General features: G+C 42.8%; 1 protein-coding gene across 4 annotated transcripts in view; it reads right to left on the reverse strand.

Annotated features, from left to right (window-relative positions):
- Window positions 1-18,347, reverse strand: part of CDK14 (cyclin dependent kinase 14) — a 345,123-nt gene that overhangs the window by 21,555 nt on the left and 305,221 nt on the right. For 3 of the 4 annotated variants that reach the window (XM_064677973.1, XM_064678003.1, XM_064677992.1), the window contains one exon: window positions 10,952-15,162. The exons of the other annotated variant lie outside the window; for it this stretch is intronic. The gene's annotated coding sequence lies outside the window, so the exon portion shown is untranslated. Of the gene's footprint in view, window positions 1-10,951; window positions 15,163-18,347 lie in introns of those variants that run through there. 4 annotated transcript variants of the gene reach the window in all.

Genomic DNA, 18,347 nt, shown 5'->3' on the forward strand with positions numbered 1-18,347 from the left:
CACTTGATCTGCCTGTGTGGCATGGTTTGGGCAACCAGCCCTACAGCCTGGCATTTAGGACATTTTTCTGAGAGGAAAACCTGGGGATTATGGAGCAGCTGGAGTCTCCTATCTAAAGAGTGAAAGTTTCACAATCACAGCAAAAGGGGATACGCCCTCCTCAGTTTTCTGAATATTGCTCCAGCAATTCTGCATGAGTTTATTTTCACATTGCTTTCATGCCCTTTAGAAATGTCCCAAATCAATATGAAATACTTTATTCAAACTGAAAATACCCCCTTCCCTATCTGACATGCAGAACTAGAAAATCTAGTTTCGTGTAAATCCAAAAATATTTTTCCCTTTTTCTTTAAAACATTGCTAGCAGAGCTTTCCTCCAGATAGGACGAGTGATTCATACAGCTCTAGTTAAAGTAAGTATTCCTAGTTTTTCGCTGAGAACATTAGCCTGGTTGCTCAGCATTCTAGTTCCAAAAGCTGTTACCCAGAGTAAATGGTCTCTATTGGGTCTGGCTGAGATGGAGCTTATTTTCCCCATAGCAGCCCTCAGAGTGCTGTGCTCTGTATCATTAGCTAGAGAGGTGTTGATAATACACTGGTGCTATGGCAGCTGTGCTCTCACACAGCACCAGAGCTGTCTCTTCAATATTCTGCCCCCTCCACCAGTAGGCTGGGGGTGCACAGGAAGTTGGGAAGGGACACAGCCAGGACGGCTGGCCCCAAATGACCAAAGGGATATTCCATACCATATGGTGTCTGCTCAGCAGTAAAAGGCAAGAGAAAGGAGGAGGAAGAGAGGGAGCATTTGTTATTAAGACATTTGTCTTCCAGAGCAGCCATTAGGTGTACTAAAGCCCTGCTTCCTGGGAAGTAGCTGGACATTGCCTGCTGATGGGAAGTAGAGAATCTTTTGTTTTCTTTTGCTTCTGTGCATGGCTTTTGCTTTTGCTTTATTCAACTGCCTTTGTCTTGACCCACGAGTTTTTTCCATCTTATTTTCTCCATCCCCCATGCTGCTGAGGAAGGAGTGATAGAGCAGCTTGGTGGCAACTGGAGATCAGCCAAAGTCAACCCACCACAGTCAGTTTTGGCACCCAGTGTGGGACACCCTCTCTGCAGTAAGTACTGCACCTTCACTACTTAACGGCCAAATTCTGATCCCACGAAATTAAGCTTCCATTTAATAGGATCAGAAATGGCTCAAACCACTTAATTTTATCTGTCTCAGACTTCCGTTGAGTCTGGTTTGAAGATGGAGGGAGGCAGCATGTAGGGCCATGCAGCTTCTTTACACACATAGGAAGAATTCAGCAAACTAAGCAGATCAGTGTGCCAGGTGAGGCCACAGCAGGAGGCACCCTGCAGACCTGCCTGTTTTTTTCTTTACACCGGATGAAATCAGTCTTCTCCATTTGTCACCAAGCTGAATACCATTTAGCCACTTTAAACTTTCCCTAAAAGTTTGGAAATGATGTGACACAGCCTTTGCAAGATCCCACATCCCAGAGGATCCATGCAGAGCTCAGGTATGGGTGTCTTTGTAGCAGGATTCTCAAGGACAAACATCACACTGAGGCTGTCGTTGCAAAGGTTTCTTAGCAGGGGCAGAAAGTAACTCTGGAGCATCTGAAAAAGCCCTCTTTTTCAATATAAAAATACAGGAAAATATGTGTGCATAATAGTCTCATTCCCCAGAGTGTTATGCACATAATCAAAGGAGAATCACTATGGACTTTGTAGCATGGAGGAACATAGTGCTCTTCCTTTATGAATGAAGCACATAAGGCTGAGCAAGTACCATTTCCACGGGTAAAGGAAGTAGTCTGCTTTTAAGGAGAACATAAATAGATGGCATCTTCTCTGTAGCAAAATGAGGCTACAAATATCTGCCTGTTTTCACAGTCATTGTTCAACATTACACTTAAGAGCAATATTAGACTAAAAACCACCTAATTTCACTTGAGCTGATTTAAAATGCATCTTGGTGCACCTCAGCTATTGTCTAATCCTTTTGTTTGAGATGTTCTACATTAGTCAGCCACTTCTGATTCATGTGCTAACAATCCCCCTCAAGGCAGGTAATCCACAATGTTCACGATGTGCAAAGTGGCACTCCAGTTCCCACAGACAAAAGTCAGTAAACTTTAAATCCCAGAGCCCCTAAACTTATTTTGCATAAATTGCCCTCACAGGAGGGGAGCGGAGATCTGTTTATATGCATCTCCTGTATCAACTTAGAATTCAAATCAATTTTTCAGAACAGTGGGAATGCTGATTAGAGACAAATCACAGCAGAAAGCAAAGGCTGCAAGCAATTTTGAGTACAAACAAAATAAAAGGTGAATTACTTCACTTTAACCTCTATGTCCTGCTTTTGTGTCTTTTCGGTTAAAGGTTTCTTAGCAGAACAATTAACAGAATGGAGATATATTTTTGATTAATAATGACCTTCTGCAGATAGCTTTTTTTTTCCTTTGGGTACTGAGGCTACAATTGATAGCATTTACTGCTGTAAGGAGAACAGGTTTTCAGCCAAGTAATTGTTGATTTTGCCAAGACAGGGAATGGAACCTTTATGCTAATGGAAGTTAAGATTTCAGTCTTTCCACTATAATGCAATTTCTGTCCTCAGAAGATCTTGAGATAGATAGATCTTGTCTGTTTCAAATGATGTAATACCGGGCATAAGGAAGAGTTTAGATTCCTTCTTCAGAACTGCATCACTTAGACAGTTACGTTTCTTTTTCTCAGAAATGCGTATATCTGTATTCATAGCTGACAGAAAACCTTGTCATCACCTCAAGGTAAAAAAAGAGGACTGTGAAGCAATGGTACCAGTAACATCTGTAAATATGATAAAACAGGACACAATGTAATTTTCTCCACTGTTAAACCACACAGCTGTTGCAACTTCTAGTATAATTAACAAATTGTAAGGCTGTCAAGGTTGACTTCATGCTTGTATAAGCCATCAACATTCACAAAGTGGAATATAGACACAGCTCCAATTTGTGTTTAAACTGCAGTGTGTATCTTAGCAAGCCATCCCAGACAAAGTCCTAATGCTACTGAAACCAGTGCAAAAAGGCAAAACAAAAAAATTACTTCAAGGTTGTCAGGATTCCAACTGATTTTAAACCACGTTAAAACCACACCTCCCCTACATAAGTGGTAGAAGGGTCTATTAAGTCATTATTTTATTAGTTGTAGGCCAGATTTACCCAGTGTCTCCTCCAGTCAGTGAAGCTTGATGTCTGTTCTTGGTAGGTTTCATTCCTAACGGCAATCAGTAATTGATTTTTTCATGGGGGACATTTGAACATTGAAATATGGTGTCTAAATTGAAATACTAAAATATCTGGTGATGGCACTTGGCAGAGTTTTGTGACATAAGCCTGTGGAGTCTGTAAACAAAATAGTCAATGGTTTCTGGCATCTGCATTGCCCCATAGCTGCACATACTGGAGGATTCCATTGGCTCCTGGCTCTATGGGGAAGAGACAAAAATCTGTGAAGACTCCAGCCCCCCAGTCATTCAAATGGAATCCTGTCACTGAGCTGAGAAACTTAAGCTCCTGGCAACCCACAGGTGAAGGAAGTTAATTGAAAGATAAGTCTTTCTCTCCTGATAAATCAGTGGTTTTCAAAGCTACTGAATAACCTTGCTTGGGAAAAATTTCCAACCACCGCTAATTAAACAGTCACAGATTAAGTTAAGAAAAGCAATTTAATTGAAAGAAGGTGCGGGGACAGCTCTGAGAGATTTGTGGAAGTGCTGAGGGACATCTCGAAAGAAGTGTGTGTGCTGCTACAACCCCAGTTTCTCTGTTGGGACAGCATAGTACTGAGGCATGAAAGAAAAATAATCAGTGTGGATTTCTCCATTTTTCCCTTGCATAGCATCCTGCAGCTAGGAACAGTGCAGGCTGATCCTTCATCTGTTCACTCGTTTAGGTGATTACTACCAGAGAACAAAAGAGATCATATGTATGGAAAATAAACAAGGTAGACATTGAGGATCACACAAGAAGAGAGATTAAACAGCACCTTTTCTTTCTCTCTTTGTAGTAAATGTCCATGTTAAAAATAAAAAATTATAAAAAAAAAATCCACCTAAGGCCATTTCTTTAACTAAGGCTCCAGGGATATCTTTCAAAGAACCTGGTTGCTTTTTTTTTTTGTTCTCTGTATTGAAGAAATTAATAAAAGATCAGCATCTGGGGCAAGTGTGAGTTTGATATTGTGTTTTACTGATGGCACGTACTCCAATTCCATCTTCAGGTATTCACACACCAGTCCAAACTCCTATTACTGCACCTGCTTGCTGCATGGATGTATCTGAGGGCAGATTAAGGATCTAGGGCAATACAGTAACCAGGATTGAAGGTGTTGCACATGAACTGATGGGTCATAGCAAAGTGCCTTCAGGTATGCTAAGATGGTGGAACAGGTTGCCCAGAGAAGTTGCGGATGGACCATCCCTGGAAGTGTTCAAAGCCAGGCTGGATGGAGCTGTGAGAAACCTGGTTTAGTGGAAGGTGTCCCTGCTCACAACAGGGGAGTTGAAATGGGATCGTCCTTAAGGTCCCTTCCAAGCCACGCCATTCTGTGATTCTGTGAAACCCTGCACGTGATAGTATTTGGATGGGTATGGGACAGAGGATTGGGTTGGGGTCCCCAGTAGCCACCGGTGGGACGGTGGGACACAGGCTGGCAGGAGCAGGTGTTGATGGCCAGGCTGTGGCAGCTCAGGACGCTGTGAGGGGAGCGAGGGGCCTGGCTTTGCCCGGCAACCCACACTCAGCACCCACTCTGCCCAACAGAGCAGTGGCTGAGGAGAGAGGGGAGAGGAACCCCCACGTTCACAGTGCCACTTCACACAAGCTTCGGAAAAACTCTACGAGAATCCTGACCCTCGCCGATCCCTCCTCTCACGGCAGCTCGCTGCTCCCCCGCGCCGAGCCCAGCGCCGGGCCGCACCTAGCGCTCCTCCTCTGCCTCCGCAGCGGACACTCCGGAGCTGTTTTTCCCTCTCGTTGGCGCCAGAGTTCCCCGTTTCCCAGCAGGCGCGGACACACCGCAGCCCTTCCCGGACCCATTCCCGGCCCTCTTCCCGCCCTGTGCGGGCAGCCCTGGGCGGGACCGGGCACCGGCGGGACGGAGCTTCCACCTTCCCTGGGCTGCCCGCGAACGGTGCTCCAGGCCGTGGTCCCTGCCCTCCCATCGGCTTTCTGCCCGTGCCCTGCGAGCCATCGCGTCCCTGTGGGGAACGAATGCGTGTCTATGCAAACCAGGCATCTGAGAGGTGTTAGCATGGGCAGCGCACCTGAATGTGCTCCTTGTTCCTTCCTGGCATGCTTTCCTACCAGACAGATTCCTGCAGTCAAAACATTTTGATGTGAAGTTGCTCAGCAGCCAAAGTTGCAGGTGTGGGAATCACCAGGTCCAGTGCTTGGAAAGGCACTGTGGTTTCTCCCCATGAAGTTCCTATATAACTGGCACAGTCCTGTTAGGAGGGTGGATGGGAGACCACTACTGAGTGAGTCACCGATGTGTTTTAGACTCAGCACTAGCAAGGAGCAGGGGACAAAGCCACTTTAGTTCCAGTCTGTCATCAGGGCTCCAGAAAGAGCTGATGTCATTCCTAAGCTATGACTCTTTTCTTTCCCTGGGCTTTCCCTGTCTCATCCAGTCCACCTGGCACTATTGCTGAACTGGGGTTTGTCACAAGCATCCTCTCACAAAAACTTGGTATTTTGTACTTCAGCAATGCTGTCATAGTGAACCCCGCTGGGCTAACACTGCAGAAACACACTGGGGTGTTCGAAGGTCTGTGTTATTACAGATAGTGAGTATATAGCACATTTCCTCATATTTAGGGACTTGTAAGGGCTCATCCAGAACCCTCTGAGACTCTCCTCTTTCCTTTGATCAATCTTTTGTCCTAAATCTAAACTGCAATTGCTTGGGGAAAGGATATCCAAATGTCCGTTTCTCATGTGGGGGTCATAGCCCAGATAGCTAGGTGAACATTCAGGAGATTTCTAAAGCAAGGGAAATTGCCTCTGACCATGTTCTAACCACTGCCTGGTTCATGGCCTTACCCCCAGATTGCATGCGCATCTGTCTCGTGCCCTCTCTGCTGCTTCCTCCACCTCCAGTGCTGCTGCATCGACAGATGTGTTCAAGCAGAACTCAAAAGAGCAGACCTCAAAAGAACAGCAAATCCTCACTCTTCCAACCAGAGTTCATTTGCTGCTGTCTCTGAACTGGCAGAAGAACAGGGTACCTCTGACCACTGATGGAGCTGCTCCCAAAATTACTGGTTCCTACTATTCCAGATTAGTCACTCCATGTGCACGAGTGCAAGCTGAACAGCCAGCAGTGAAAACACAGACGTTGCCCAGATGCAAACAGGCATTTCTGGAGAGGACCTAGCGGATAAGGGAGACCGGAAGCGCAGCTCTTCCGTGATTCACGTCCTCGCCTTTCAAAATACCCTACACTGGGCTGCTTTCGGAGTGACCAGCATTTGTAGCAGCGAGCAATGTACATAAAAAGGACATGTTAGAGTTAAAGTGGTTTGCATTTATTATGTGTAATGGGCCAAGACAGCATGCTGGGAGAGAAGTAGCTATAAAATGTTAACCATCTATATAAAAGTGGTTATTTCTGTAGAGCACAACCTTCCATGCAGAAAGTCACTTCTGCTTTGCTGTCTATATTGAGTGTTATAAAAAAAGAATGAAACTATAGAAGAACATCTGAAATGATCTCTGAAGGTTGTGTCTGTCTCCTTATGCATCTGAGTGGCAGTTCATGGTTACAGTATTTCCCAGTGAAGGTGACATGATGGTACATGCAGGTTCTCCTGCTCAACACTGACATGATGTCGGGCATTTGGTCAGTGAACAACTCTTCACAGTCATATAAGACCACAGCACTCTGGAATGTAATATACTGTTATCTTTGGACCTGTCTTTACTGCAAAACACGACTTGTTTTTAACACAGAAGTTACACTTTGTTGTTGTCAGAAACAGTTCTACGAAAGTATCTTGAATGCCCAGTCTTCACCAAACATCAAGTGAAATACTCTCTTGGGTGCTTGTGCCCATGCAGAGTTTTAAAAATAAAGAACTGAATCTATGCCTTGGGGTTTGGGATGGGTTCTTTTTTCTTTTTCTTCTACAAAAATATACAATTCATATACTTTTATACAAAAATACGGGTCTTTACATCTATGGCAAGGAGCCTTTCCACTGTGCCTTTTGCAACTGGACCTGTCTATCTCACATTGGCCTCTTCAGCCACCAGTGCGCTTGTAGCAAATGTGGGTAGAGCCGTTCCCAAATCTTCGTTTGTGAAGCCTAGCCATGATGATGATGATATTAATAATATGGTATATTCCAGAGCTGTGTGTACAGCTCATTTCATTGATGCACAAATATCTCCGAGCTCTCAAGTGGAAGCTGGGGGTAAACCTATAAGTAGCTGGATTATAAGATGAACACCTACCCTTTTGAAACCTGTGCCATAGTTCTAATACCAGTTGAAAGGTGAGGTTGAAATGTTTCTATGATATCATAAATCTCCTTAGGCTTCAAGACTTTCCAGGGGTACACAGCGCTGCAGTATCTCATTGTATAGCACTTAGAGCTGTTAACGTCTTTTATGTGAATCACCATATGGGTCCTTGAAAAATTAATTTCAAAATGTTTGATTTTAATTTAGAAGTTCTTTCAAGGTAGTACAGCCCCAGCAATCACTACTGGGCCCTTTGGGAAACAAGAGAAAAGGAAAAAAATAAAAGAACATTTTTGGAATAACTTTGTTTTGCCCAACTCAGTATCAGTCGGCAGAGGCAATAACGAAGGGGCTGCAGGACTGCTCTCAGCTATTATTGTGCCTGGCTCGCTCTCAGCATGACTCACTGCAGACAATATATCACACCACTCACAAGGGGAATGAACAGTAAATACTTGGCCCTGGATAGTTTTTTTTCAAAATCTCTTCAGTTGTTTTTTTTTTTTTCTCTCTGATTTGTATCCCTTTATCCTTACCCATGTGCTATATAAGCTTCTCAAATCTAATGTCCATAACACCACCCCCCACTGGTAGCAGCAAGCCCTTCCGCTGCTGTAGGGTTTACTTTGCAGAGGTTTACAAGGAGAGGCATTATTGAGAAACTGTATGTGTTAACCCAGTGGCACAGGGTTGCTTCAATGCCTTCCCTCTGGTTTTTCTTTTCTCGGGGGAGGGGTGGCTGCTATTCTAGTTAAGTGAATCTCTTGCTTTGCTGTAGCAGTCAGGCTAGTTTAGGAAGAAAACCTTGGGGCTAAACAGGCTAGGAGTGCAGCCAAGGGGGTCAGGAGACGGCTTTAAGGATTATACTACATAATTAAAAGCTCACTCTGAACATGCTTCCTGGTACCCAGTGCTCAAACACACAAACCTTTTTAGGTAATAATTCTTGGTCCTCATTTGTATCTGAGGGATTTGTAGGTTAAAGTTGCCATACAGGTAGTGAGTCAGGAATACCAATTATTCATCTAGACTAAAAAAAGACAACACCTTCCTAAACCTGCCCTAGCCAGTGAGAACTGGGTGTAAAACATAAATAGATGAATGTGCATGTGTGAATGTGCATGTGGTTTGTTTTTGTGCAATGCCCTCTGGGTGCATCTGATCTCATTCTGCAGCATCTTTCTGGATTAAAAAGTGGGGATTCTTCTCCTAAAGTGCTCTGCGATCAGAACTGGGTCAGAACATTATTCTACCAGATAAAACCTGGGACACAAGACTCACATTTGAGCTTATACTGTGCTAGCCCCAAAGAGGACCATTTTTTTTCAAATACTTCTAATCAGCTGGAGCCAAGACTAGAATTTAGGTCTTCCATTATCCATATTGCAGGCTAGTGGATGCTCCATCAGGCTACACAGAGTGCAAGCACTTGCTCTACAGTGATCCCCATCCCAGACCAAAATGATGTTAAGACCAACAGACTCCTATAGGCTCCTGTGTTTGCTAAAAGAGCATATTCTGATATTTCGGTCAGATATTTTAACCAAGTCTGTGCAAGCTGCATTAATTTAGCTTTCATTGTCTAAAATTAGGTCCTAGCAAGATGTAGGTACCAAAAAAACTAGAAGCATTGGAAAGGCGGAGGAAATATTGAAGACACATATTGATTATATTGTGTGAGTAATCACTTGCTTATCTCGTGCTATAATGCACAAATAAAGTCTATGAATCCAGGCAGCACATGTTCACTAATCAAAATAAATAACCTGGTGTGAACAGGGATAAATCATACTTTCACATCAAAGTTGTGGAAAATGCATATTGTATGTTTTACCTGATTTTCCACCAGAATTATCACTTTTCTATTTCAAGAGAAGCTGCAATAAGCCAGAGTTCATCCTCTGTACAATGATATATTTAATTCAGACTTGTTGGGCTTTGTTCTCAGAATAATGGCCTTTCTACTACTTCAGTTAAATCCCAGTGTACTGTAAATAGGTTGTCACATATATATCCCTTGTCACAGCTGGATAAACACATCGTGCGGTGGGTGAGCAACTGGCTCACAGGTTGAGCACAGATGGTAATAGTGAATGGAGTAACATCAGATTGGTGACCTGTCACTAGTGAGGCTCCATCTTGGGCACTGTGCTCTTCAACATCTTCATAAATTACTTGGGCACAGGACTGGAAGGGATACTAAGCAAGTTTGCAGATGACACAAAACTCAGAAGAGCTGTTGACTCCCTCAAAGGCAAGGAGGCCCTGCAGAGAAACCTCGACAAATTAGAGGACTGGGCAATCACCAACCATAGGAAGTTCAACAAGGGGAAGTGCTGGATTCTGCACCTGGGATGGGCCAACCCTGGATGTACATATAGACTGGGGAATGAGATGCTGGAAAGCAGTACTGTGGAAAGGGACCTGGGGGTCCAGGTTGACGACAAGTTAAATATGAGTCAGCAGTGCCCTGGCAGCCAGGAGGGCCAACCATGTCCTGGGGGGCATCAGGCAAAGCATTGCCAGCCGGTCGAGGGAAGGGATTGTCCCACTCTGCTCTGCACTGGTGCGGCCTCTCCTTGAATATTGTGGCAGTTTTGGGCACCATAAGATAAGAAAGATATTAAGTTGCTACAGGGTGTCCAAAGGAGGGCAGTGAAGATGGTGAAGGGATTTTAGGGGATGCCATATGAGGAGTGGCTGAGGGCACTTGGTCTGTTGAGCCTGGAGAAGGGGAGACTTCATTGCAGTTACAGCTTCCTCATGAGGGGAAGAGGAAGGGCAGGCACTGATCTCTTCTCTGTGGTGACCAGTGACAGAACCGAAGGGAATGGCCCTAAGCTGTGTAAGGAGAGGTTTAGGTTGGATATTAGAAAAAGGTTCTTAACCCAGAGGGTGGCTGGGCACTGGAACAGGCTTCCCATGGAAGTGGTCACAACACCAAGCCTGACAGAGTTCAAGAAGCTTTTGGAGGATACAAGAAGCATTTGGATGATACAAGAAGCATTTGGATGATACTCTCAGACACATGGTGTGACTCTTGGGGATGGTCCTGCGCAGGGCTAAGGGTTGGACTTGATGGTCCTTGTGGGTCCCTTCCAACTCAGCATATTCTGTGAAACTGCGATATCAAAAAATGGAAAGAGACACCAAATAATTAACTTACTATTACAGACCGAAATATGAAGAACCTTGCCCAGTGTAGTTAGCACTGGCTTCTAGTTTTGATGAAGCTCATGTTTGACTGAATCAGTGCCTAATCTTTTCAACTCATTAGTGTCTAGTGCCTGCCTGCTTCCAAGTACTTTTCATTCCTTAAAAATCTCATGTTTACAACCATTTCCTTGTTCAGTTTTTGGAGAACAAAAGGGAAAAGAAAGGCTTTATTCCCTGGGTTAAGTCTAGATCACATATACAAAGGAAAAGAGAGATTCTGCTACACTTTATTCAATATGATGTTACAAGAAAACAACAGTTACAGCTGACAAACCATTACATCTTTCATAATACAGACAAATTACAAGGTGTAACAAATAATGCGACATTTATTTTACTGTACTGCTTACTATGCTGTTCTTCTGAAGTATATATATATTTAATAACATTAACATTGTTTTCATGTACCAGCCTTCCCCTTTTTTGCTTGTTAAAAAAAGAACACCTCTTGGTGCACCACATAAAAATCCGCGTGGAAGCTGGCAAGCAGGGATTTTGTATGCAGCACCATTGAAATGCATTTTGGGGGATGGGAATTATTAGTGCATCCTTTACTTTCAGATTTTTTGCTTATGTGAAAAATGCAAGGCAGTAACATACAGTCACTCCACCTAAATGCTGGTAGGGGAGAGTATCGTTATGCTCAGTAATGCAGCCTAATTCTGTTTATATGAGGTGTCTGCATTTTGCTCCCCAGTCTGTACAGCCTAAACCTTTTATATAACAAAGATTACAGACCCAATAATATTCACAGATGATTATTTTGTATATGAGCATATCAGAACATTGACTACACATTTGGTTGCGTGCACTGACAGGGTGCACTGAGGGGTGTCCTTCACCCACCAGCCCACAGGGTATTTATTATCTTATCTCCCTCCAGGAGTCTGAAGTGCAGAACCCCTGTGCATTAAAGAGAAAGCAAAACCCCCTGTGCCTCTATCTACTGCAGACTGAATTTTCACTGTTGTACTGATGACTTGTCCTAAGTCATGGTTCTGATTAAAAAAAATAGTGGAAATTAAAAGGACCCAACTAATCCAGGACACCATACAGTAATGTAATATAGGAAGTATTGGAGTGTCCTGTCTGGTGTGGTGCCTGCTGGGTGTGGATTAGAGCTGATCTGAACCCAGCAGGAGAGAGGACTAAGCCATCTCCAGCTGGTTGACTAGTAAAGCCAGATTCGGTGAACTTGAAACTTGTAAGGACTCTCTGTATCATGCAGCCCATCTCTATCACCATCTTCCCTTCCCCGTTCACTTAATATTAGATCCCACAGAGAGTTAGAACACTTTTATCTGCCTGCTATATCTGTTGCCCTGTAGCTGCTCTCCCGTCTTGCAGCAAAGCCACATCCTCTCAAGTATCACCAGGAAGGATCTACTGGGGCTCAGTCAAGTGGTAGGAAAATGCAAGTTATGCTGCTGCTGGCTACTGATACCAAGCAAGTTGCACAGTTTCTCAAGGACTGTGCCCCAGAGACTACTGGTCACTGAAGCCAACTTTTGACTGTTGACAGCATGAAACTTCGCGTTCCAGGTACCCACAGTACATCTGGAAGGCTGGGCTACTTCTTGTCCCTTTGAAGATTCTGTGGGGAACTGATTTGGGAAGGATGAGAGAAAAGGATCTACTACTGGTCTTTGCTGAAGCTGTCTCAAGACCACTGATGGGGTTTAAACAGTCCACTCTGCAACACTGAGAAGAGCTGTGCTGAAAACAGCTGGAGGAGTGGGCAGCTGTCAGGGGGGCCTAACTGATGGATGTCAGTCAGGCTAATCACACAGGTAAGGGCTCTGCTGGAAGGGGGAAGAGGGAAATAAGGCTGTACTGCTAACTGTCAGTTCCCTGGCCAAAGGAGCTTCTGCTTTCTAAAAAACCCTTGATATTTCCCATCAGATTTGATGTTTCAGAAGATTAATTTGCAGTGCTCATGTGAACAGCACCAGTGTGCTGTCCCCTTGGTGCTGGGAGAACATCCCCAGGGCCCAGAGCCTCCACGGGAGAGCAGCAAATACAAGTCACCACAAACCCAAGGCAATCAGGGGGCCTGGAAAGTAGGTGCATAAGTAAGAGATCCTGGTCACTTCTTAATGATCAGTAGCTGAGATAACCTCACTACTGCTGAAGAATAAGTTACTACTTAGAAGCCTAGATATTTATGAACTTTCCTTCAGGCAATTGAGTTCAAAGATTTTTGGACCAACTTTATTTCAGTGGTTGCTTAAAAGTGGGAATGGGGCAGAGAAGATAATCTCACTTGCATGTGTGTGTACACACACATACACACATACATACATACCTTAAGCAAATACTGTATGTGAGTCACTATGGATAGTAATGTGCTAGGCTTGTGGGAACAGCTGGGGAATTACTTTCTATATTAAACCTTCAGATGGTTAGCTGAGCAGCATAATTGCTTGCCTCTCAATTTAAGCTGCCAAGTAGAAACATCTATGGAACTACCCTTATATTCCTAATCAAAATCTTTGTTACATTTTCAAAAATTCTTCAGATTTTTGCAGCAAGTTTTTTTTTTAAAAATAGCTAATTTTAATCATCAAACTGCACACGATTTAAGTAGCAAAGATAATGTATAAAAGACTTTTCTCTTACAAAAAAAAGAAATATGAAACCCAAACAAACAACATCTAAGGCAGTTTCAGTGTGTGATAAATTCAAAGTTCAGTGGTCACTTTTCCCCTTATAAACACAGGGGAAAAACTGTAGTAAGTTCTAAATAGGATTGTGACTGAAAGTGGCTTTCAGATGGCTTTTTGCAGATCCTGAAACATAGATGTCATTGGGGAAAATTGTCTTTTAATGGCTGTACAAATATTGAGAATATTTCCACAGTTCAGCTCTTTGAAAGTGTAGACTCCTGTCCTAGTTCATTACGAGACCTTTCGTAGCTACTTGTGCATTCAAGGATTTGCCTTATTGGGTGATTTTTTCTTATTAAACACTGCTGGAGTTTAATAAGATGGCAGTAGCACAAATCCTTTTCCCCTCCTTTTAAACACTGAAAGCTAACCAAAGTGTTACCACACTTCTTAAAAATGTAATTCAATGCATCCAGCAAGCAAAGGATGTCAAATTTATGTGTAGAATAATATTGCCTAGCAAGCGTTTCTGTCCGAGCAGGACTATAACTCAACAGTGATTTTTGCACCATACCCTGCCCTTTCTGAATGCAAAGCATTGTATACAGTCAGGGCAGTTTTTTCACACCCCTGAACACAATATTCTCCCCAACCATAATGTATCGGGGCTTCCTTTTCTAAAATCACACAACTTAATTTCTTGCAAAGTTTGCATTTGAATGATTCATTCAGAAAAGCTATCTAAAGACCAAGGATCATGTAGTGCCTTCCAATCAGCTCAGAATACGTACTGAAAATAACTTGAAAGGTGCTTTGGTGTGGAACAGCAAACAATTTGGGATGAGGAAAATTCTTCACCTTGCTTTGTACGTGGCAAAGTAAAACAGCTAGATTTAATGGCTCATTCAATGGAAGTTTTTCTGTACCTTAGTATCTGCCTTGAATTAAACAGAACAGTTTCATCATCTCTGTTTTCAAGAAAACATTCCAAACCAGGTAACTACTGTGAGGAAAAACAGAGATGTTAACCAAGACCCATAAAAGAAATATATATTCTTGAAGGAAATAAAATCATAAAGAATTCACTGTATATTCACTGAATGTCAGCTGCATACATCTCATCATTTTTGCTTTGTCCTTCTCACAGGCCTATTTTGAAAACTGGCATGCTACATAGCCTAAGCAGAGTAACCAAATTCAGAGTACTGAAGTAAACATGCAATTATTGCCATGTTTTTAAAATGGATATGAATGGTCTGAGGGGATAATGAAAAAAGAAATAACCCAACAACACTTCAGGAAGAGTGGCAAGGTGTTATAATTGTCAGCTGATCAGACAAGTTGGGCTTGCCCTGGAAGAAATATTCTTCCCACTGGTTGCAAAATATGCATAACTCTCAAAGAAAACACACAGTTCTTTATGCCACCATTGCCTCTTTTAGTACAGCTGTTACTGAAGAAGTGTGAACACCAAATGTGTTGTCTGAAAGTATTTAAGACATTGCTGGTGCTTACAAAGATGCAGCGCTGCAGTGGAAAATCAAACAAAATCAAACACAAAAGACTGAAAGAGTACATGCCATGTATCAGTAAGCAAAAGCTTAATCTGCACATAGTTCTCTGAAATCACAAGGTATCCAAATGCGTGCAAGGTTTTAAATAAATTGCAGGGAAAAACAGGGTCTTGCCAGCTTCAATTTTCTTTTGAATGAAATCCACCATAGAGAAAGAAAGGAAACAGGCCGTGGTTCCTTCCTGGTGTCGGCCTCCTCATTAGGTTTTTGTTTCCCTCCTCCAACCTGGTAAATTTAATCCTGTAAGGAAACAATATAAATTATAATAAGCCTTATGAATTGCATTTTTAAATGTTTTTTTAACTTGGTAAAAGATAGGTTAGTCCAAAGCTAGTTATGAAGACACCAGCTCAGAGTGAAGGACAGACTTACAAAGCACGTTTAGAGCTGGTATGTCAGGAAAATGAACTTAAAACACCAATGTTTTTGGGGTGGTCGCCCAAGTGAGATATATTAATCCATATTAATGTATCTCTGCCCCAAGTGCTAATCTTCAGAGGTGCCATTAGCACTCACATTCTCCATGGAAATTATAGACAGCCATAAACAGACAGTCAGGTCTTCTAAAAGTGGTTACATCCCCTGAACGCAAAGGAAGGTTGCTAAATGCTGGGACAGCTTCAGAAGTTTACAAGGTGTTTTTGGCCCCTTCCTCATGGAGTCCCTAGTGATCACCTCCACAGCAATGCTTGCAACTAGTTTATCAAAAGGTCTCCTCAGGTCTCCTTCCCAAGAGTTGTTTGAGGTACCCTGGGGCACATCACAAACATTTCTGCAAACACAACCAGGTTATGGAGCTCCTTGGTGTGCTGCATTTAAATGTATTCCTCTTTAGTTCAGTGTATTTCTATTAATAGGCAGATGACTAAATTCTCTCCTTTCAAATAATAAAATAAACACTATATCCATAGCATCACTTATGTCATCTTTCACTCTGCTGATGTATAAGTTCAAAGCAGTAACTGAACTTGCAAGCAGATATCATGATGCTTTTGAGGTTTACACAAAACAGGAGACAGACTGAGAATGTGGGATGCGTTACTGTAAAACAAAGCATCCAACAACTGCAAGAAGAGTCAAGTAAAGGCTAAATGAAGGCTAGGTGAACTGAAGCCACGAAAAGGATTTTATAATTAACATATTTAATTAATAAATGTCCAAGTAAAATTCTATGCCAAGTAATAAAGTGAGAAATTTCTGAGAAATTCTGAAAATATATTTGTTAGGTTCTTCAAGACCAAGGATTGTAACTACGGACCTGATACATTTTTAAAATGTAGTTGCAGGAAGACAGTCAGATGTGAAGGAATTTCATCACTTAAGAAAAAGAATGCTGAAATATTCATTGAGCATGGAACTGGTTTGTATTAGCATGTCCTAAAACTATATAAATCAAACTGGGTGCAGGTGCCAGTGAATCTAGTCTAGCCCTCATTTCAAAAGCAGGAGAAAAGCAAGGCATAATTTTTGAACTGCAGTTTCAAGGATAACATTTTAATTGTGTCTTTCAACAAAACAGCCCAATCTCTTAACTTTTGTAATTTCCAGGGTTCCTATCATGATTCTTGAGAGCTCTTCTTTTCTTTAAGCACCAGGATACTTGGATTGGATTAACAAAAGTCTTGGGCCCTCTTGGAGCTTGGTCTGCTAACTCTAGAGTCCTTCCTGGGTTACTTCCTAAATGATTCTGGAGTTTATGTGGACTGTCTATTCCACATGGAAGACCTACTTTCCCCACGGTCTAGAACTTGGCTGAAATGCCAGTAGATCTTGTTTCAAGGAATACATTTGAGCTGATGCATTTAGTTTACTCTTCATAAACTTAAAAAGAAAAGCAGTATTTGGAACATGCAGAGATTCACAACTGCTCAGTGGTAAAACACCAATGACAGTATTCCCCAAATTCCACATTTCCTTTCCTTCAAAAACACTTTGTAGGGATGTCCGTTTTGGAGCCCTTCCTTACAAAGAAGCAACTAAACTCTCAAAGCTCCTTCAAAAGTTGAGCTTGCATTGCCCCTACTGCCACCCACACTACAGCTGTGAAAGGCAGTCTTGCAGTTTGGAAGCCACATCTGCCCAGATTCAGAATAGCTGGCCTGATTTCAGGCTAAGCCCAAATTGCTGGAGTTCTAGAGATTGGCATAAGCAGCAGTGACATCTAAGACAGGTAACAAAATTATAAGCATAGAAAAGCCTTTGGAGGGAGGCTTTTCTGGTAATTATCAAACTACCAGAAAATGTTCAGATTTGAGAATAACTGCAATAACATTACTTACACAGAACTTTTCCTTTCTATCAGTGGGCCTCAGGACAATTTCTAAAAGAGGTAAGCCTCACACTTCTCTTAGGGGTATGCTACCATTTCCCAGTAACCATACTACATTTTCTGGTTTCAAGTTTGGCTCTGTAGGCAAAGCTACATTCTCCACGGCAGGGCCTGAGCTTGTGAAATGGGGAATACCTTCATCAGCACTTCCAGAATCAAGCCCTAGAACATTAAGAGCTTCCTTAGGAATGAACAAACTGAGAGCTGCTACACGTAACAAAGGGGAAAAAAAAAATCTTTGCACTCTGGCAACCACCACCAGCACAAACACAGAACAAGGGCAGAACACTGAAGACTAAGAAAGGGTAGCAGAAGTTACAGGTTTCCTGCTCTGGCTCAGTATAAGGCAGCTGACAGTTTTATCATCAGAACTCCACCAGCTCCAGCTGGGTCCTGCTGTGCCAAGCTTGCAACTGCAGTAACTGCTTTCCTGTGAAAGCTGAGAGCCTGCATAACAGTACGGTGGGCAACGCCACCTCCCACTTTCTGCACAGGCTCAAGATTTAGATTAGATCAAACAGTGAAATCACCAGAAAAGAGCAAGACTTGATGCCACATTTCACCAATGGTTCTGGCTGGAGAAAGCTAGAAGACAGTGCAACTGGAAGCAGGGAACAGTATGGTGGTCACAGTCTCTCTGAAGATGTGTTGAAATGCCCAGTTTGGGAAGCTGGCCTGCATGACAGGAGCTGGCCCACTGCTCGCACCAGTGCCATAATGGCCAGGGTGTTCTGAGGTTGAACCCTCAGCTTTGGCTGCTTATGCATTTCCACCATGTATAAAATGTCCTTACATGACACAACAGGCATTGTGGTCAGGAATAGATAATGTTTGCATCTGAATCCCTAATTCTCTGAATGTTTATTGTTGATTCAAAGTAGTGTCAACAGGTGAAATCCCTTCCCTTGGCATCAGAGTGCCCTCGTGGAATGCCAGCCTTCTCCTATCCTGAGGAAGAGGAAGAAACTGAACACAGATGTCAGAGGAGTGCTGTAAGCACTGTGCTCCTAAACTTTTGTTTTTGTTGAAGATGGGACTCACATGAAATAGGCACCTCTCCTAAACTGGAGAAAGAGGAGAGTGTCTTTTTATCCAC

Source organism: Pseudopipra pipra, chromosome 1, assembly GCF_036250125.1.
Source record: "Pseudopipra pipra isolate bDixPip1 chromosome 1, bDixPip1.hap1, whole genome shotgun sequence".
NCBI classification, from domain to species: Eukaryota; Metazoa; Chordata; class Aves; order Passeriformes; family Pipridae; genus Pseudopipra; species Pseudopipra pipra.